Here is a 22,123-nt window from a genome sequence, read left to right on the forward strand (position 1 = left end):
TAAGATGCTGTTTGCCTGCAAGCAGCCTGGGGCGGGGGTGGGGGTAAGGGTGGAGGTGGGGGTGGGGAGAGTAGGCACAGATGCAGAAAACTATAACGTGTTGTGATTGGCAACTGCACTGGCCAGAGAGCCCTGAACATGGAGTGGTAAGAAAATTTATATTATCAGGCAAAGTATTTTTTTCTCCATTTGGTTTTGTTAATTTTGTGCAGGTCAGATTGAGAATTTCTAGAATTTACCCCCATGGCTATTGTTTCAGTAATGTTTGTATATTTGCAAACAGAGGATCTCTTTGCTGCTGCTCTCTGAGGTCCAACTAGGCAGCTTGGTTGCAGGAAAGGCCGGGCCCACCTCCTCTTCCTGCCAGCTGCCCTTCAGCTCAATGCCACTGCCATTTGTGGCCTGTGCTGCTTGCCTTGGAGGTACCAGGCTCCAGGCTGCCATTTCCCTGGTGCTCTGATGGGTGGGAGCAAACCTGAGCAGGAGGCGCTTAACCAATGCTTTGGGAATTAGATCAGGCCACGTTATCGAACCTCGGAACTCCGTGGTTACCTTGTGCTGGTACCCGCCAGCTCTCCCACTCCTTTCTTGAGTATCTCTGTCATATGCTGTATTTGGAAGCTGATCTATCATGGAAAAGGCCTGTTAGGACTTCTTGCTGGATATGCTCAGTGAGATAGGGTTTTTGCTTATGTTTAATCTTTTATTTAATAAGACCTTTGGATCATGTATCAGAAATGTATCAGATAGAAATTGCTACCTCTCCTGGAAATGGTTAAGCATCTTCCCCTTTGCTCCCTGCTATGTTACTTGAGTTGGCTCCATTTGGTAATAACATTTAGGACTCTTTCACATGTTGCTAACGAAACTCCCTGTGTCCAGGACCAGTGACCTCAGAGAAGGGTCCATTAGCTTAAAAATATCCTTGCTTCAAGCAAAGTTGGTGTATGAAAATGTGGAGTGACCTCCAAAGTATAATTGTGTGTGTCTGTATTTCTTGAATTCTCCATAGGATAGGAGTTTTGCAACCGAATCCCTTCTTGGGGAATTCAGAACTTTGCTTTTCTGTATCAGCTCCTCCTGTGAGTCTCCTCTTCCACTCTTGGTGGAAGTGGCTCCCCGTCATCTTTACCTGCCTTGCCCTCTCCATGCCCCACATAGGTGCAGCCTTAGAGCTGTACTCGGTCCTGGGCCCTGCCTCTGCGGGCCTCCAGGCGCTGTCCTGGCTGTGGTCAGGGCGTGTCCTGGCGGCGCCTGGCCAGCCAGCCTCTCCCCATGCAGTATTCATTGGCACCCCGGGGCCATGGACCGTCTGCCCCTGTGCTGCCTCCTTTGCTCTGGATGCAGTTGCTCTCCTGTGCTTGTTTCCAGGCTGCTTCTGCAGGCTTTTATGAAGCCCAGATGCCTGGGCATAGGTACCAGCCAGGCAGGAAAACCCAGGGTAGGGTAGAGGTTATTCCCTGGTAGGACATAAAGGAGGGTAAGGGGTTTGGCTTAAAACCTTGCTTGTGTTGAGCTATGGAAAAGGTGGGAAGGGAACTAATTTATCAGGAGCGTGCTTTATCAGTACACTGTATGATAAGACGTCCTTTAGGCCTTACAAGAGTCTTTCATATATGATGCCCACCCAACTAACTGGTTAGGAGCCATGAGGCTCAGTGAGGTTAGTTGGCTTGCCTGAGATCTCTTAGCTGGTGAAGGGTGGTGCCAGATTAGATTAAAACTCAGAATGTGGGATTGAGTCTCTCTTTTTTTGGTTCGTGCCTGTGCTTCATGATCTTCTAGCTCCGCTTCATTACACCTAGCTTTCAGGGATTGCCTGAATAATCTTACCTGAGAAAGAAATCCAAAGGAAGAGGAAAAGAAAGGAGTGACATTTTCCTGGATTCCATGTCTCTGTAAAGGAAAAAATGTTGCCACCATTCCAGTTCTACAAGGATCAAGGCATTAGTCACTGCAGTTGCCCCCTGACAGTGCAGCCTGAGAGGAATTCACAGTGGAGAAAAACCAGCATTCTGTGCTTCGGGCATGCTGGGCCCTGGATAGAGAAGATAGCTTGGATACTGAGGGAGAATTTCAGTGAGCCCAGATTCCTGCATCCTCTTGTACGTAGAAAAGCACTAAAATCATTAACTTGAGATGTCTGTTCTTTGTGAGTAGTAGTAATCTTTTTATGCTTGACTACATGTTTTTCTCAGCAAAAACGTTCATACATATCCTGGCTCCTTCCTTTCTCCTTTGGAGCAGTCCCTCTGAGCTATCTGAGAGGCTGTCCCCCGGGCTACAGTCCTCAGAAAGGTTCCCAGGTGACCGTGACACACACCCTCTCTCTCACAAACAAACTCACTCTCACACACATGCCTTCTCTCTCCACATACACTCTCTTGCACAATACTTGCACACACATATCTTCTCTCTCACACACACAGATACACATTCTCTCTCATACACACACACACACACACACACACACACCCCTTTTTCTGTCATATACACCCTCTCTCTCTCTCACATACTCTCACACACACTATACCTCACACACATACCTTCTCTTTCCATACACACATATACACTCTCATACACACACCCCTTTTTCTCTCATATACACCCTTTCTCACACACACTCTCACACACATACCTTCTCTCTCACACACACTTGTACACATACCCTCTCTCACATACATATCTTCTCTCTCACACACACACACCTTTCTCTTACACACACACTCCCTTTCTGTCTCATTACATCCTTTCACGCACATACTATCACACACATACCTTCTCTTTCACACAAACTCTCGTGCACACACACAACCCTTTCTCTTACATACTCTCTCTCACACACACACACACACCCTTTCTGTCTCATTACACCCTCTCACACACTATCTCTCACACACATACCTTATCTCTCACACAAACTCGCACACATACTCTCTCGCACACACACACACACCTCTTTCTTTCTTATATACACCTTGTCTCTCACGCACAATCTCTCATACTCATACCTACTCTCTCTCACACACATACACCCTCTCTCACACATCCCCTCTCTCTGCCACACACTATCTCTCTCATTCACACTCACACACACCCTCTCAGAGACACACCCCCCAAATCACACACACACCCTCTTTCTCTCTCTGTCTCTCACACACACACCCCCCAAAATGTATAGCAGTAAGGAACTTGAACTCTGGAACTCCTTGTGCATCATGTACTAGGGTATGTGACCTTGTATGTGTATTTTAACCCCCGTGGGCCTCAGTGTCTCCGTCTGTGCGATGACATGACAGTCGTCTGTGCTTGGTGCGGCTGTGAGCACTGAGAATCCTGCCGACACTTGGTAAGCCGCCGTGAATGCCACGCGTGGAGCTGGTGCTGCGGCTGACTGAAGGGGCTGTCTCGGGTGAAGTTGGCTGGCCCCACGCTTACCTGTGTGAAGCGCCCGATGCAGCCCAGCCGTACTCTCAGTCTCAGTGTCCCCTGCTGCATCCTTGGCTCTGCCTTGCTTTTCCTGTTAGCACCTCTTTGGACTTCCTGGTAATTTGTTCATGACTTTGTCATCTGCTGGGCCCCTTCTCTGCGTGTTGTCCTGCACTGGGTACCAGGCAGGCCCAAGTTCCAGGGGCATTCGACGTCCCTGCTTCAGAAGAGACGGCTGGGTGAAGGGAGAAGAACAGCAGTGAGGTGCCAGTCGGCACGGGCAGATTCCTCCAGCCTTTGGGGAGGACGAGCGCAGGCACTTGCCATTGAGCTCTTATGCGTGCAGCGCTGGTGTAGATGCTTCGCATGCCTCCTCAGCCGTTCATTCCAGATGCTGCTCTCGCCCCTGCTCCTCAGATGAAAACAGACACCCAGGTATCTTGGCCAAGGGCACACAAGTGAGAGGAGGCTGGCATTTGGACCCTCGTCTGCTGACGCGTGGGCCTGTGTGGGCTGCGTCTCAGGCCCCGTGCGGTGCAGGGGTGCCTGGAGAGAGAGAGAATGCAGTGCGCCAGGTGCTCGGCAGCGAGGAGGCCCGCCTGGCAGAGTCGGAGCTGAGCTCAATGTGTATGGGCCTTGGGGCCCCGTTTGGTTTGGGTGTTGGGAGATGAGTGAGACGTGTTCCTCGGCCTCTGGAATCTTCTGTAGCTGTGGAGACAGACACACAAATAGATGCTTGCAGTGTAGTGTGGTGGGAACTGTGATGAGGGTAAGTATAGGGTGCTGGGGAGCAGAGGAGAGGAAACTGGGAGACGCTCTTTCCCAGGGTCTTAAGAGGCAAGTTAACGGTGAGTGTGCCATTGAAGGCAATAAGAATTTTCTTTTGTTTGTTCCTTTTTTTAAAAAATTTTTGTTGGCATATAGTTGACTTACGATGTTGTGTTAGTTTCTGCTGTACAGCAAAGTGAGTCAGTTACACACATATATATATCCACTTTTTTATTTTAGATTGTTTTCCCATTAGGCCATTACAGAGTACTGAGTAGAGTTTCCTGTGCTATACATAGTAAGTCCTTATTTAGTTATCTATTTTATATATATTAGCGTGTGTATGTCAATCCTGATCTCCCATTTATCCCTCCATACCTTCCCCCTGGTAACCATAAGATTGTTTTCTACATCTTTAACTCTGTTTCTTTTTTGTGAATAAGTTCATTTGTACCTGGATTTTTAGATTCCACGTATAAGCAATATCAGATGATATTTGTCTTCCTGCGTCTGACTTTACTCAGTATGACAAAGAGGAGTTTTCTGAAAGGCAGAGGACAGTGTGAGCAAAAAGGCATGGCACTGTGGGCTCTTCTTATTCAAAGCAGGTTTGTTCACCTGGTCTGATGAACGCCAGGAAGCGCTGGTGTTTATGATCAGTTAGTTCATCAGAGGCTTGTGGACACAGGGAAGCAGCACAGAAGCTGTGTTTTGTGTTGATTAACCTGATGGAGTGGGGCAAGGTGAAAGTTGGCCAAGACCAGCTACTGGAGAAGTTGGCAGGTTTTTCTCTGTAAGGGCCAGAAAGTAAATATTTTCTGTGTCACTGGGCCATAGGATAGCTGATGCACCATGTGGCTGCTGTTATAGGTAGGAAAGCAGATAATTGGTAAATGAATGGGTGTGGCTGTGTGCCAGTAAAGCTTTTATGCCCCACCCCCCAAGTTTGAGTTCACATGTCACAAAATAGTTATCTGTCGATTTTTTTCTCCAACCATTAAAAAAATGTAAAAGTCCTTCACTTGTAGGTTGGATTTGGCCCACAGGTCATGGTAATAATTCAGGTGTGAATGACCAACTAGAACAGGATGTTGGCAATGGAGATAGGCAGGGACTTGATGCCAGAGACATTTTGGGAAGGAGACCCTGATTAGAGGGAGGAGATGAGGAGAGGGGAGACACCCAGGTAGCACGGTAGTGTCAGGTTTCATGTCTTCCCAGCCCCTCTTCTGGTGAAGCTGGTCTTACTTTCCACGCACCCTGGTGGCTTCCCTGGTGGCTCAGATGGTAAAGCATCTGCCTGTAATGCAGGTTCCATCCCTGGGTTGGGAAGATCCCCTGGAGAAGAAAATGGCAACCCACTCCAGCATTCTTGCCTGGAGAATCCCATGGTCGGAGGAGCCTGACAGGTTACAATCCACGGGGTCGCAAAGAGTCAGACGCAACTAAGCGACTTCACTTTTTCCATGCGCCAAAAGTACGGCTTGATTCTGGAGAAAAACCCCAGAGACAGCGAGCCCTCGTGCTGTCAGCACCGAGTTGCTCTAACGCCTCCACGTGAAGTCACTGGGCCGCACAGCTGTGCTGCCTGGGCCTCCAGGGGCCTCACTGGGTCAGTGTGCCCACCTGTTTGTCGGGGCACAGGAAAAGTTTAGCTTTTGGATAACGTGATGTAATTTCAGACTTACAGAGAAATGGTAAGAGCAGTACTGGCAGCTGCTTTGTATCTGTTCCCTAATCTGTTTGTTAATGAGATTTTATTACTTAGCCTTTGTCCCGTTTGCTGTGTCATTCTCCCTCTACTGACCCAGGTTCCCATCCCACTCTGCCGTTAGTGGCTGTGGCGTCCTGGGCCTGTGTCTTCGTCCTCTAGGCCTCAGACTGTCCTCCCTAGCAGAGCCCTCAGTAGGACTGGGTGAATAATACACACTGAGTGCCAAACGCGCTGTCGCCCGGCTGGCAGCAGATGGTCGGGAGTGTTAGTTCCTTTCCTTCCTCAGTCCCCCTGGAAGCAGTGAGTCAGTGAAGGAAGCAGTCGGCAGGGAGGAGCAGGGGAAATCCTGAGTCCAGGTGTAGAGAGGGACAAAAACAAGACATCAGAGATGTGACCGTGAGAAGGAGCTCTTATTATCAAACTTTGACACTAAGATGAGGGTTTAGGGTTTGTTTTTTTTTTTTTGTAATCTTATGTTGATATAATTTCAGAAAAGGCAAGAATGGTACAAGGAGCTCTTGTTCCAGAAGCACCCATTGTCTTTTGTCCCATTTGCTTTTTCATATTTTTTCCTTCTCTTTTTATAAACTAGGGACATCAAGCCCTAAATACTTGAGTGTTTGTTTTGTAGGAACAGAGATACTCTCTCAAATTGTGATAGGGAGCCTGAGGTTCTGAAATAGGGATGTGGCATGGTGTGAAGATACTTGGGGAGGATGGGCTGAAGGCCAGGGCCCTGTGGGTATGCAGTTTGGAATAATTTTCGCTGCAGGGTGATGAGAGCAAACTGACCAGAAATGGGAGGGATGCAGACCCAGGAGACTTAGGACAAGGGAGAGGGTGGGGGGAACCGTGCTGCTTTCTGGGGAGGAGAGCAGCACGCATAGCTGGAAAAGTACATTTAGCTTTAGTTTATACTTGGGAAAATGAAATGGCTCTCTCCCCTTTTGTTCACAGTACAGTCTGTGGAAGGCAGAGGCCCACCAGCTGCTGGCCAGTGGGGCTGGAGTCTGTCTGCTGCATCTTTGGAGCAACGGTTCTTCAGGCTTTGTCACGAAGCTGGTCGGTAGAGAGGAGGGTTCAGGTTAGGGTGTGGGTGAGGTCTGATGGAGACCAAGGAGTCCTTAGTGACAGGAAGATGGTGGTAAGCGGGGAGGATGGGGGGCCAAAACCACTCTTGGGAAGGCAGCTGGGCAGGACCCACAGGGAACCGGGCAGAGACATGCAGACCAGAGACAGTTGAGAGGGAGGGAGAGGACCAAACTGAGCTCCAGGAACCTGGATCAGTGAGTGCTTGTTTGGCTCAGTTTTTTCCAGTGTGAGAGCCAGAACTTTAAGAGAGCTTTAAGGAATGCCCTGTGAACAGTGCCACCCAGGATGCTAAACCAGGTCAGACTGAGGGGTTTAAAATTAGCCTCCCACTGCTGAGTGTGTTCTGAAAGAAATACCTCAGGGAGAATAAATGTATCGAAAAAGGTGTCATAGATTTGAGCTTATGTGAAAAAGTGTACTCATTCAGTCACGTCTGACCTTTTGCGACTCCACGGACTGCAGCCCACGAGTCTCCTCTGTCCATGGAGTTCTCCAGCAAGAATATTGGAGTGGGTAGCCATTCCCTTCTCCAGGGGATCTTTCTGACTCAGGGATCGAACCCTTATAATAAGGATTAAAAGATCCGCCCCCTGCCCTTTGTGAAAGTGTGTTAGAGGGAAGATTGTGCTGGTCTCTCTGGCTTTCAAAATTCCCAGCTCTGGGAAAACCTTGTCATAGGAAAGTCTTGATTCTCTCTGGAGTCTTAGGGGTGAAGTCACCGCAGGATTATACTTTGTTTCCACAGACATGCATGAGCATCTTTTGTGTACTAAACACCGGGAGTGTAGGAGTGAACCATGGCCTGCCAGAGCTTGCTCATACCTTGTGGTTAAATTTTCAGAAATTTTGCAAGTTGGTTGTTAAATACAGCTGTTGTTAAAAATTAATTTTATAAGCTTAAAGTTAAATAAATTGTATTGGAAACAAGGGTAATATATTCTCAAGGTTCATTCCTTCCTCATTATTTTAGCGTGAACTATGCTCTCAGGACTCTTGTCCACATATGGTGGAAATACTGTATAATTACAAACTATGGTACATCTCCTCCCAGCTCTGTATTCAGAGATGTCAAGTCCAGAGCTTGAACTTGGCCATGGTGGGTGTATTTATACCATAGAAACCAACAGACTCTACACATTGGGGCTTGATTTGTTGTTTTGTTCATTGTCTAAGAAAGTGATGGAAAAATGTTAATATTTTGCATTTTTAAACTTAAAACTGTTTTGTGTCCATATCCAGTATATTGTGAATAGCACAAAAAAATTGAGGAAATAATTCTTTTAGTATTTGAAAAGCTAGGGTCCAGTTCAGAGAGAAGTTGCTTATGTCATGTTTGATACAGCTTTTTTTTTGCTATTAAGTGCAGCACATAGGAGCCTAGTTCCCCAACCAGGGCGAAATTGCCCCCCTGCAGAGGAAGCATGAAGTCTTCACCACTGGACTGCCAGGGGAGTCCTGATATATATCTTTCTTGTCCCGTTTTGTTTTACTCCTTAAGGTAAATGATGATAACCAACATTGACTTATCTATCAGTTGAATCTATGGATTGGCTGTCAGTTCACTTCAGTTCAGTTCAGTCACTCAGTTGCGTCCGACTCTTTGCAACCCCATGGGCTGCAGCATGCCAGGCTTCCCTGTCTATCACCAACTCCTGGAGCCTGCTCGAACTCTTGGCCTTTGAGTCGGTGATGCCTTCCAACCATCTTATCTCTATTGTCCCCTTCTCCTGCCTTCAATCTTGGCAGCATCAGGGTCTTTTCCAATGAGTCAGTTCTTTGCATCAGGTGGCCAAAGTACTGGAGCTTCAGCGTCAGTTCTTCCAGTGAATATTCAGGATTGACTTTAGGATTGACTGATTTGATCTCCTTGCAGTCCAAGGGACTCTCAAGAGTCTTTTCCATCACCATAGTTCAAAAGCATCAGTTCTTCAGTGCTCAGCTTTCTTTATGGTCCAACTCTCACATCCATACATGATTATTGGAAAAACCATAGCTTTGACTAGATGGACCTTTGTTGGTAAAGTAATGTTTCTGCTTTTTAATATGCTGTGTAGGTTGGTCATAGCTTTTCTTCCAAGGAGCAAGTGTCCTTTAATTTCATGGCTGCAATCACCATATGCAGTGATTTTGGAGCCCAATAAAATAAAGTCTGTCACTGTTTCCCTTGTTTCCCCATCTATTTTCCATGAATTGATGGGACTGGATGCCATGATCTTTGTTTTTTGAATGTTGCGTTTTAAGCCAGCTTTTTCACTCTCCTCTTTCACTTTCATCAAGAGGCTGTTTAGTTCCTTTTCACTTTCTGCCATAAGGACCTTTCTGTGGATTGGCCATAGATATGAATTAAACAAACAAACAAAAACTTTGAGAATCAGTTGACTATATGGACTAAAGAGCATTATGTATTTTATACTTTATTACTTATTACTATGGGCTTCCCCGTGGCTCCGTCAGTAAAGAGTCTGCCTGCAATGTGGGAGACCCGGGTTCAACCCCTGGGTCAGGAAGTTCCCCTGGAGAAGGAAATGGCAACCCACTCCAGTATTCTTGCCTGGAGAATCCCATGGACAGAGGAGTCTGGCAGGCTACAGTCCATGGGGTCACAAGAGTGGGACACGACTTAGTGACTAAACCACCACCACCACTTCTTACTATATATATATTACTATTATATATTTTGTACTTTATTACTTATTACCATATATTTATTAATATTATGTATTTTATTGCTATTATACGTTATACAACTTTATATCAGTAAATTTTAGAATAAATGTACGTGCATATAAATAACACAAAAATGGTTTAGAGAATGGGTTGTTAGGCATTTACCTGCACAACACCATAGTGAGTTAAACACTGCTTTCACGGAGTTCACAGTTTAGTACAGACAAGCCATAAATCACAGACATGCTTAAATGTGCAAAGGGCCTGGAGGAAGGCCCAGGGCAGGGCCTGGGAAACTGTGACGAGGTGCTCAGTCTGGCCAGAGCTGTAGGCTGGGGAGTGGAGGGGCCTGACCAGAGGGGCCAGCTGCTGTGGAGCCAGGGAGGACTGTGAGGGCTTAGAGGGTGCTCAATGATGGGAAGGAAGCAGGCGGGGCTTTTGGAAAGAAAGGTGGGCGTGGACCAGGTGCCGCCTGCTGCAGGTCATGTGAAGGTCGTGTTAGCAGTCAAGGATCCTGCTTTTAGGCCGATTGGCCGCTTAGCTGCTACAGGCATGTAAACGTGACTCCCTGTTTGGCTTTAGAAAATAGGTATTAATAATGTTTTTGTGAAGTTGATACTTAAATTTAACATGTACAAATTATCTATTTCCTGTGTGCAAGACTTTGTGCTAACGGTTTTCAAGGAGACATAAATTGTTAACGTTGTCCTTGTCCATTAGGAATGTGTTGTATGGGAATGTGTTATATGGTAGGAGAGCCAGATATATGTACAGTGAACTGTAACATAAGGTGACTTTGAACAAGTGCTGTGCAGAAAGCAGTTCATTCTTGTTGTGGAGCAGGAATGTCATATAGACAAAGCTGGGAAGTTGTTTTCAGTAATCTGGGGAACCCTGGAAGAGTGTCCCTGCATTTGACCAAAAGCCCTTACTGTCTTTATTTCCTGATTTATCCCCATTGTCTAGGGATAAATGCCCTGAAGTCTTTGATTATTTCATGAATGCTGATTCTGCTTGTATAACCAGACTGCTGGAGGGGTGGGGATGGGGGTGGGGGCTCTTCCTCGTGGTACCTGACCAATAGCTCATGTGCTTTCAAATATATATATATATATTCTATATTCACCAGTAAGGCATTCTAGATTTAGGGGTTTAGAAGAGACTTTAGACAGAAACTATCAGCCTGATGTTTAGGGGTGTGCTGGGCTGGGAGAAGGAGCTGGAGCAGACTCGCTGTCTCCCCTAGGCTGAGGCCGGCTCACAGAGGTCCCTCAGTGTGGTGGCGGAATTCCTCTAATGAAATCTTCGGTGAAAAGACTCAGCGCTCCTGTTCTCTTTATTTTAACATTTGCTTAGTACCTACTGTGTGCCAGAGCCTGTGTTACTTGTGAGAATACAAGGACACAAAAGACACGGTACTGCTCCAAGCCGTTTTATTATGTAAGTCACGCACCACAGAGTTCATTCATTTAAAGTGTGAGTTCACTGGTTTTAAGTATATCCTCAGAGTTGTACAACCATCACTACAGTTAATTTTGGAACATGTCTATCATCCCGTAAAGAAACTCTGTACCCATGGCAGTAACTCTCTTCTCTCCAGTCTCTCTCCTCTGAGCCATAGGCAATCACTAGGCTACTTTCTGTCTCTCTAGATTTGTTACTGTGGACATTTCATATAAATGAAGTCATACAATATGTGGTTTTCTGTGACTAGATTTTTTTCACTCAGCATCATGTTTCAGAGTTCATCCATGTTGTAGCCTGTATCAGAATTTCATTTCCTCTTATGGCCAAATAATATTCCATTTTATGGATCTACTGCATTTTCCTTGGAGAAGGCAATGGCACCCCATTCCAGTACTCTTGCCTGGAAAATCCCATTGACAGAGGAGCCTGGTGGGCTGCAGTCCGTGAGGTTGCGAAGAGTCGGACACGACTGAGCGACTTCACTTTCACTTTTCACTTTCATGCACTGGAGAAGGAAATGGCAACCCACTCCAGTGTTCTTGCCTGGAGAATCCCAGGGACGGGGGAGCCTGGTGGGCTGCCGTCTATGGGGTCGCACAGAGTCGGACACGACTAAAGTGACTTAGCCGCAGCAGCATTTTCCTTATCCATTCAACAGTTGATAGACATTTGGCTTCTGGCTGTTTTGAATAATGTCATGATGAACGTTCATGTACAAGTTTCTGAGCGGGTGTGTGTCTTCACTTCTCTTGTATGTATACGTACCTCGGAGTGGAATTGCTGGGTCACGTGATAACTGTGTCTAACATTTTGAGGAGCTGCAGAACTTTTCCAGCGTGGCTGCACTGTTTTCCACTCCCAGCCTCATTGTCCGAGGATTCAAGCTCCTTCACATCCTTGCTACCTCTTGCAGTTATCCTTTGGTTCCAGCCATCCTAGTGGGTGTGAAGGAGTAGCTCAATGTGGTTTTGATGGGCATTTTTGAAATAGTTAATGACGTTGAGCAGCTTTTTGTGTGCTTATCGACCATTTGTGTATCTTTGGAGAAATATCTCTTAAAATCCTTTGCCCATTAGAAAATTTGGGTTACTTTTTTATTTATCAGGTTGTAAGACTTCTTTATATATTCTGGATATGAGTTTCTAATGAGATAGATGGTTTGCAAACATTTTATCCTACTCTGTGGGTTGTCCTTTCTTGATAGTTTTGAAGTATAAAAGTTGTTAATTGATGAGTCAAATTTGCAGTCAGGTCTTGAGTAAACTCAGATTTACATGACAAATTTCTATGCGTTTAGGTGTTCCTGTTTTATTTGACAGGTTTCTACAGCTGAGTAGTCTATAACCAGTTTCATAGCCGTTACTAATCAGACTTTCTTCCCATGGACAGAGGAGCCTGGCGTGCTGCAGTCCGTGGGGTCGCAAAGAGTTGGACATGACTGAGGGGCTAAGCATAGCACTTCTTATGTTGGTGACTTTGTTTTAGTTTTTAGAAACTTAAAATCTTATGAAAGCAAAGACTAAAGCATACAGGCTCTTCATAGCATTTTACTAATCACGTTGCTGATAAAAACAGCCATAAGCTGATGGCTCTTAAACACAGAGTGGGGACCAGGCTTCTGGGAGTAGCTTAAGGTTGAACACAGTATACTGAAGTTGTATTTAAGCACAAGGCAGGAAAGTAGAGCAGTGTCCCTTCCCACTGTAACCTTAACTCTCTTGTGCTATCTAATGAGATTTTCAGCTCTATTTACTCTAGTGTAAGACATAGAATTTAATAACTAGAGGTGTATCTGGGTTATGTAGGTAAGTTACCGTAATGAAAAATGTGAACTGTCTCCCACCCTGATCCTGCAAGATATTTTAGCAGTCCTTCTCCCAGTGTTGCTCAGACAAGACCGAAAAGAAGTAGGCGTCTGACTTCCGTGTCAGTGTTGTGTTGGCTGAACCACGTGCCCCCTACGGCCTGCAGCAGTAAGGAGTATGTCCCCTGTGAGCCAGCCAGCTCAGGAGATGGGCTGTTCCTCGTCCAAGATCACATTCCCAGTCGGTGGGAATGCTGGGGTCTCTTTGGGGAGATATACTTGGGATTACTTGCATATGTGGTATTCCAGTGCCTCATTTGTTCTGTATCCCTTTCTTAATTGGATATTTCCATTTCTAAGTTGGGCTAAATGAATGTGGCTTTTTTTTTCCTTTGCATATAATCTGAACAAGTAGGTATAAACCATGTAGCTGGGGTCTGGAGGGAGTATGGAGCATAGGAACAGGCCTGTGATGGGGAGGAGACCTGGGTAAAGACAGTGGAGAAGGTAGAAGTCCTGTCTGTCCAAATGCAGGACAGTTGTGCGGTTTATGAAATAGGGTGGGAATCAAGTAGCTTGTGATGAATCACAAGCTGGAATCGATTTTGCTGGGAGAAATATCAGTAACCTCTGATATGCAGATGATACCACTCTAATGGCAGAAAGTGAAGAGGAACTAAGGAGCGTCTTGATGAGGGTGAAAGAGGAGAGTGAAAAAGCTGGCTGGAAACTCAACATTAAAAAAACTAAGATCATGACATCTGGTCCCATCACTTCATGGCAAATAGAAGGGGGAAAGTGGAAGCTGTGACAGATTTTATTTTCTTGGGCTCCAAAATCACTGCAGACAGTGATTGCAGCCATGAAATTAAGAGATGCTTGCTTCTTGGAAGAAAGCTATGACAAACCTAGGCAGCATACTAAGAAGCAGAGACATCACCTGTTGACAAAGGTCTATATAGTCAAAGTGATGATTTTTCCAGTAGTATATGAATGTGAGAGTTGGATCATAAAGAAGCTGAGCACTGAAGAATTGATGCTTTGGTACTGTGGTACTGGAGAATATCTTGAGAGTCTCTTGGACTGCAACAAGATCAAACTAGTCAATCCTAAAAGAAGTCAACCCTGAATATTCATTGGAAGGATGGATGCTAAAGCTCTAATACTTTGGCAACCTGATGCAAAGAGCTGAGTCATTGGAAAAGACCCTGATGCTAGGAAGGATTGAGGGCAGGAGAAGAGGGCGACAGAGGATGAGATAGTTGGATGGCATCACCAACTCAATGGACATGAGTTTGAGCAAACTCCAGAAGACAGCAGAGGGCAGAGGAGCCTGGCATCCTGCAGGCCATGGAGTCGCATAGAGTTGGACGCCACTTAGTGACTGAAAAACAGCAGTAACAAGTAATGTGTGAGGCAGTTTGAAATTCCCAGGCTCGTTTGCTGGTGTCACCTGTGAGGCATTCTAGTGCCTGGATGCCTTAATAGCAAGTGTACTTGTGAATGAAGCCTAGTCCCGCATTCCCACTTTCAGCAGAGCTACCTATGATCAGTAGGTGATGGTTGTATCTTGGATTGTTTCTGGCCTTTCTCTTCTGTAGAAGAGAACCCTCCACATGGTTCTGCGATCACTGGATCGACCTGAGACTGGCAGTTCTTTCACTGAAGTCACCCTTGGGTTGTTTTTGGAAGGTCTTTGCCTGCTTTGTTCTTGATGAGGCAGGTGCTTGAAGATGGCTGTGGTGTGGTCACATGTCGGGCTGCGGAGTCAAGTGGCTTGGGTTTACTTCCATCTTTACCAGTTAGCACTGTGTGACCTCAAGTACATTACTGTCCTATTTCTTCACCCAAAGCCTGAATGATAACATCTGTGTCATAGGGTGATTGTAAGGATCAGTGAAATCTCGTGTGGAGTTCTTCACAGAGTCAGCACATGCTAGAGTCAGCCACAGTTATTGCTGCTGTTCTGGTTGCTGAAGCAACCACATCATTAGTTTAGACCCAGCTCTTGTAAGTGAAGTGGGTCATCAGGTTGGGTGTGAGAAGAAATAGCAACACTTCAGTGATTCGCACGTGCTGAGCTCCTGTGTGTTAGGGCCTCAGCATGGCTTTTACCTGCCTTAGTCCGGTCATCTCTCATGACATCATGGAGGGCTGTGCTCGGGTCAGACAGCCGCTGGGAGCAGAGCCCTAATGCTTTTCTTGTCTGTGGCCGCCTTGGCAGCCACAGGAACAGGCCAGTCATCCTTTGCCCGGAGCCTGTAGTTTCAGCTGCTCACATATGACGTCACCTGAAGAGAGGAACGATTTCCAGGATGTCAGCTTTCTAGGGGTGTGTCTTTTCTGTCATGATGATTGAATGGTGAGAAGAACCTCGGGAACCCTGTCCTTTGAAAAGGCCCCTGATCACCAGGTGCCTGTTGGTCTTCTGTCCACCCACAGGCAGGTACCCGCAGCCTGTACTGACCCCAGGCTGCGGGGTGAGGGTAGAAGGGGAACTGGGGCACTTCCTCCACTGTCATGATACAGGCTGCTTCAGAATGCCGGCAGGGCATTGGGTGGCCTATTGGTGGCCGTGCCTCTCTGAGGAAGGAACATGTGCTCAGTTACATTTTCTCTAGAGATGAGGCCCTTGTCAGGGGAATAGCATGCAGGAATCTTCTCCCATTCTGTGGGTTATCTTCGCACCGTTTTGATGGTGTCCTTTGAAGCTGACATTACCTTGCTGCCCTGGTCCCACCCTGTCTCCCAGTTGGTTAGGTTTTGCAGGTGTGGGATGCGCAGGCCTAGGAGGGAAGGGGCGCAACCCCTCCCCTGAGCACCCTCTCCCCCGTCCCTCTCAAGGTCACCCAACCCAGAGAAGAGCTGAGTGGGCACAGGGTCACGGTGGAGCTCCGCCTCAAAGAATCTGGAGAATCTGGGCCTGCAGCCTGGTGTGGCCTTGCAGGTGACCTCGGAGCAGCGGCCCAGGACCGCGGCAGGTACCGCTGGTGGCCTGTGGCCGCAGGCTGAGCACTGAACACGGTCGGGCGGGCGCTTCACATTTGGCCTGGCTTGCCAAAGACTCCACGGCCGGCGGCTCAGGTTACAGTTGCTGTGGGAACTGTGACCTTTGAATTTCCTGGCTTATGCATGGAATTTCAGTTGCATAATTCTACAACAATTTGGATTTTTTCCTCTTCTCACTCTCCTTCTTGGCATTTGATTTTTTTTTTATCCCAGTGAATGAGATCCATCGCTCTCTGCCTTCCTGTCTCCTCCTGAGGCAGACAGTCTCACTCACATTCCTGTCCCTGCAGCTCGCCCGGAGTGTGCCAGGCAGGAGACCGGCTGGTGCAAGGCTGTGGGAACCTTCCTGTTGTTCCCTGCAAGGCCCCCGAGGGTGGGCTGGCTGGGCTGGCTGGACTGCTGTCCAGGTGTCCAGGGTGTCCAGCTGTGCCCTGGAGGTTACCCCGTCTGTGTGCCCGGAACATCCTCCCAGCTGGCGCCGCTGAATTCTCCCAAGCTTCAGTTTCCACTTGGAGTCCTGCCTTCTCTGGGAGACCTGTTGTTACTACTGAGGCCTAAAATTGCTCCCTTCCAGGGACCGACATGCGACCTGAATGTTTCACTGGGCGTTTAATCAGATGCTGTGGTCTGGTTTTTTTTTCTTTTCTAGAAGATTCTTGAGGGCCAAGATTTTAAGTGATTGCATTGCCTGTTAAACGGTCAGTGGTTTATAAAGAAGTGTGTGCGCTTTTAGTGTCTGCCATGAGGAAGGCATTGGGCCAAGAACTCGGAGGGACACAGGAAGAAGCAAGGTCCTTAAATCCACTTTCCTCAAGAGGCCAAGCCTGGCTGTCCGTGACGTGGTCTTGCCTGTCCTGCCATCCTGCTCGTCCTCTCTGGGGAGCTCCAAACCCGGGGTTCCTGGGGGGCCGCGCACCTGCGCCTCTCGGCCCCTGCAGAGAGCTCCTACCCTCCCTCAGCTCCCTCCTCTAGTCTCAGGCGACATGGCGCCCCACCACCTGACCCCCAGCCCAGGGGGCCTTCTGGTATTTCCTCTTCCCTTCTCTGTTCTCTCCCCCCACAGGCCTCCTTACACTGTGTAAGTACGAACTCGTTCGTGTGCTGACATTTTATCCTGACAGTTGTGTCCACCACCGCATTCCCTTCTCTGGGGCGTGGGAGACGTTTTGTTCACTTCTGTGCTCAGACCCAGCACGATGCCTGGTGTTTGTAGACTCACAGTCAACGCTGAACAATTGCGTATTCGTATAGAAAGAGTATGAAGTGACTGGCCGGTGATCCCGCAGCTTTTACTGCTCTGGTTGGCTTGCAGTAGACAGGCTTGTGGAAGCACCCGGTGCCCTCTCTTGAGATAAAAATGGATCTCAGGATATCTGCTGTGACCTCAGCACAATGCATGAGCTTTTTTCTTCCTTTCCTTTTCCTTCTGTTTCCCCCTCTCCTGTATTCCTTCTTTGGTTTGTTTTAGAGATAATTCAAGGCCCCTTGGGCTCTTGATTTGTGCTGTGGGTGAGGCAGGACTGTGACTCTGTTCTTTGTCATTCTAGATGCCTGTTTTGGCACCTGTGGGATACTCAGTTTTCCCTAAAATCTCAGAATCCTTTTTGAGAAGCAACCTGTGTTCCTGGCCAGGACAGCAAGGAGCAGGGGTGCTTTGAGTCTTGGTGCTCTGCTGATTCCCCTCCAGCAAACTGGTATGGGTGTGTGGGCCCTTCGTAATCTTTTAGAGTGGACACGGCTTTCTTGGGTGCTCGAGATGTCTGTGACTTGCTGGGAAAATGTTTAAATAAAGAACCTGAAGAGCCTGGTCAAGTAGTGTCTCCAAAGTACTTGATGGAAGAAAGAGGCGCCGTGTAAACTCAGAGTGTAGTTGCTAATCGGACTTTGGTTTGGTCCTCTTTTCTGCCCTGGGTTTCCTTCTGTTGGCGCTCAGGCTCCCAGGATCCACAGCGGAAAGTCCCTGGGTTGGTTCTCCCACCCCCCTGGCACAGTGGCCTGGGTGGCACAGAACCGCTGCTCTGAGGGCCTGGCGTTGGTGTGCTGGGCAGCTGTGTGACAGGGCGCTGGTCCCGTGGCACCTCCAGCTGCTTTTCATGGGGAGGGGCGGCTCTCCTGCTCATTGTCTGGTGGACTAGGGCCTAGTTCTGTGTCCTTGAGGGGTAGTTCACCGGCGTGGAGCCCACCTGGGGGGGTCTCCATCCCCCACCTCAGGCCACACTGGTCGGAGCCCCCTTTTGGGGGACAGATAGAGAAGCTTCTGCAATCAGAACTGTGTTCTTCACTACAGTGGCATGTTGTCTTGTTTTTAAGTTTTAGTTTTCACTTCTGAAAAAGCATCTGATTTCTATAGTAATATCATGTATACATTTTTTTTAAATCCAAATTTTAAAAACAGGCCAAATTCAGAACAGAATTTGGTAATTTTCCCGTCCCTGCCTTGTCCTGTGTCCCATCCTCTCTCCCGAGATGTCCTGTCCCCTAATGCCTGTCGTATTCCTGGTGCACCATAGATGTTTTCATAGTCCTTACACTGGGGGTGGTGGGAAGAGGCTCCCAGTGCTGTCCTGTAAACCGTGTAATTTATCAGTGTTCACACAAACATAGAACACTACTTGTGTGTCTTATCATTCCTGTTTTATCTTGTCCTCTATTTCAGCTCCACACTCGACTCTGAAGCAGCACACGGACTGTTATGAAATGATCTGGAAGAAAGTAAAACATATTCTTAAGATGATTGAATTTAACTCAGTTTTTTGGTAGGGAGAGATTTTATTTATAAAGCTTTTAAAAACTAGTCATTTTCACAAAAATTTTGCAGCATGAGACCTTTTGATTTGTGATTAATAAAATACACAATTAATGGATAAAATAGTTTAAGAATTTACCCAAAACGTTGAATTCATAGTTTGATCCTTAGGTGTTTTCTGCTTTGCCGTCCCATGCTAGTCTGCATGCCTCGTGCCTTTTGAGCTCCTTTACTCTTCCTTCCGTAAATTTCTGCTTGAGGGACACTGGGCTCGGTCTTACCTTCGCACTGGTGTGGTCGTGAGAGCGTGGTGTTATTTGCTTCTGGGACACTGTGCTCACTTCATGATGATTACTTATTTTAGCCTCACTTCAAAACCCTTCTTTCCCTGTGAGGCAGGCAGTGCTGGTCTCTGTTTTACAGCAGAGACTGGGCTTAGGAGCCTGCCCTCACTAACCAGACCCAGTGAGGGGTGGGTCCCAGGTTCAAGTCCAGACCCATGGACTCTGGAGCCCGTGCTCTTTGCACGGGAGCTCCTGGCATCTGCCCTGCTTGTGTCTTGAGCAGATGTGTCCCTTCCGGATGGCAGGTTGACTCTGTGCCCAGGTTATGACCACCTCCTCCCTCCCCTCAGTGGGCCGCTGAGAAGGCTTCAGGCTGGGCCACTGCTCACATTCCCATCCCTCCGCCCAGCTTCATCCCATCCATCCTCCACTATCTCTTATTCATTATAATATTTAAATGTTTGTTGTAATTAAGTTAGCTAAATTTTCATTGATTTGAATCTGTTAGAAGTTTGTCATCTAGTCTCTACCAGCTTCTGAACTGTTATCAGTAAATTTCTTTGAGTGATTCCCCATGTGTTGGGCAGAGATTGTGTGTGTGTGTGTTTACTGTCCATCGGCCAGGCTTGTGAATCTGTTGAGTAGATTCATCACACATCAGAGCTTGAGTTAATGATGTATATATGTTCTGCTTTTTTGCAGCGCACATAGATGCTGTAGTGATTAACAAAATACAAATTCATTGAAAAATGTTAAGAGTAGATTGTTTTTATTGTTAGGCATTTTTTTCAATCAACAAGGTGTTGTAAGGAATACCTTATATCACATAATGATCAGAAATAATAGTTGATGGTAAAAGGAGTCATCATAACTGAAAAAAGCTGGGAACCCCAGCCGTACCATTTGTTTAGCAGTTATGTACTTCCTTGTGTTTTTAGTTATTTTATGCGTTAACTGCTTAGCTAGATTGTAAGCCCTGTGAGTGGGGGCCTTTGCTTACGCTCCCGTGTCCCCCGTGGAGTGCTTACACAGTCAGTACCCAGGAGGTGTTTACCAACTTGATTTCATCCTTGGATCCTATTTTTCCTGTTCCACTCTACTATTTTACTTCCTTGAGCTCCCTCTTTCTCTTGTCTAGTTCTAACAAGTAACCCCTAACCTTCACTAATCGTCCGTCAGTGGATTGACGCTGCTTGTCACACTCCAGCTGCACTCTCAGCAGGTCTTAGGCCAGGCTCTGGCCTGATGTGTTATCGTTGAAGCAATTATTTATGGAGCATTTTTGCCAGCATTGTGGAAAACAGTGTCAAGATGCAGTCTCTCATTTACTTCTTAGAAGTACTCTGAAGGAGGTTCTGTTCGCACCTGCATTTTATAGGCGCCTGACTGGGGATTGGACAGCTGGGCAGGGGCAGTCAGGATCCAGTCTCAGCCTGACTCCCAAGCCTGTGCCTTCTGGTGGCTGTGCCTCCTGAGGCCCTGCACGGTTGGCTGTTCCCCTAAGGAATTTTCCATTGGACAGACAGAAACAATGGCAAACAGTGCTGCTTGGATGTGAATAAGTGTGAAATTGTTTGAAACTGCGAAGGCGCTCAGAGGCGGAGGAGCTCAGGCAGGACTCAAGGAGGCGAGGGGGTCTGAGATATGGAAGAGAGAAGGGCACCGGCGAGTTCAGGTGCCAGGAACCACCGAACCACATCCGAGTGAGAGGGCGGTGCTGCGGGGAAGGGCCGGGGTGCCCAAACTGGAGGGCTGGGCTTCTCGGGGAGAGTGGGAGATGAGATTGGGTAAGTCTTGCCACACTGGAGATACCATGGGAAATAATAAGCACATCTGTGGGTCATGAGCAGGATATGACAGAGTAGGTTCTGTTTAAGAGCCATGGGGTGGACAGCAGACAGCAGATTGCCTATGGCTCGATGGTTCGTCATTCTTCCCTGCTGGTATGCCCTCAGGACCATTGTTACCTCTCTGGTCCTAGGAACTGCTGTCTCTACAGACGTCCTGTGTTGGTTGGTCAGACTGCCCTGGACTGTGGGGAAGTGGAGAATGTAGACCTTGGGGGTTCAGAGACCCAGAGCGGACTCCTGACCCTGTAGCTTACAAGCTGGACAGATTATTTGGTGGCCCTTCTTCATTCTTTTTCCCCATCTGTAATTTGCAGATGATAGTGATGACTCAAAGGGCTGTTTCGGGATGAAGATGCTAGCAGATATAAGGACAGAGGCTGTTCAGCTGGAGGTTCCAGACTTCCTGGGGTTAAGCTCCAGCTGTATCACTTACTGTTTGACTTTGGGCAAGTTACTTAACCTCTCTGTGTTTCCTTTTTCTCATCTGTAAAATCAGCCTGATACTTGTACCTACCTCACAAGGAGAATTAAATGAGGAAAGATAGATAATTGGCTCTGAGATGTGCCTGGGCATGTGGTAATGTGATTAATAAATTGCAGCTGCTATTTTCAGTAGTATCATTACCACCGTCATCACAGTATTAATACTTGGTTTGGAGTGGTACTTTCTTTGAGGCAGGAGACCAAAACATAAAGCCTCCCTAATATATGGTAAGAAACTGGCTCTGATCACTGGGTAAAAGTGATGTCACTTCAGAGCTTCCCTTAAACACTGAAATTATAACCATCTGGTGCCAGTTTAAGGATCTTTTAGAGATCCCAGGTATTACTGAAATCCTTTAAAAAAGTTAGTCATCGTTTTCTTTTTCTTCTGAGGGAAGGAAGGATTTATGATTACTTTCAGCGGGTAAGTGATAATCCTGGAAATTTTGCCAGAGCAATGTCTCAGTTGCTGTTTTCTGATACAGGACTCTTGCAATCACATGTCTTAGGCACAGAAATACTGCCCTTCTTTTTTAAATAAAAAGGAGGAGGGAGGGAAAGGAGAGATGAGGATGCCTGGGTTTCCTCTGGCCGCGGTTTCCTCTGACATTGGAAGACTAGCTGCCACAGGGTGGGAGATGCTCGCCTGTGCGGGCGAGGTCAGCTGTGCTGGGTTTGGTGTGCCTTGGTGGTGCAGAGGCCCCACCGCGAGCCCCGCATCTGCTCTGTGCTGCTGCAGTCCAGGGCTTCTGCTTAGGGCCATTCCCTCCACTCCACCCAGACCTCGACTAGCCGTGTTTAGTATTAGCA

The 22,123-nt window shown here is 47.2% G+C and overlaps 1 protein-coding gene across 13 annotated transcripts in view; it reads left to right on the forward strand.

The window, feature by feature from the left end:
- The window catches only part of MICAL3 (microtubule associated monooxygenase, calponin and LIM domain containing 3), a 143,591-nt gene that overhangs the window by 5,826 nt on the left and 115,642 nt on the right, over nt 1-22,123 (forward strand). The gene's annotated exons all lie outside the window — the stretch shown is intronic.

This window comes from Bos indicus x Bos taurus, chromosome 5 (assembly GCF_003369695.1).
Source record: "Bos indicus x Bos taurus breed Angus x Brahman F1 hybrid chromosome 5, Bos_hybrid_MaternalHap_v2.0, whole genome shotgun sequence".
NCBI classification, from domain to species: Eukaryota; Metazoa; Chordata; class Mammalia; order Artiodactyla; family Bovidae; genus Bos; species Bos indicus x Bos taurus.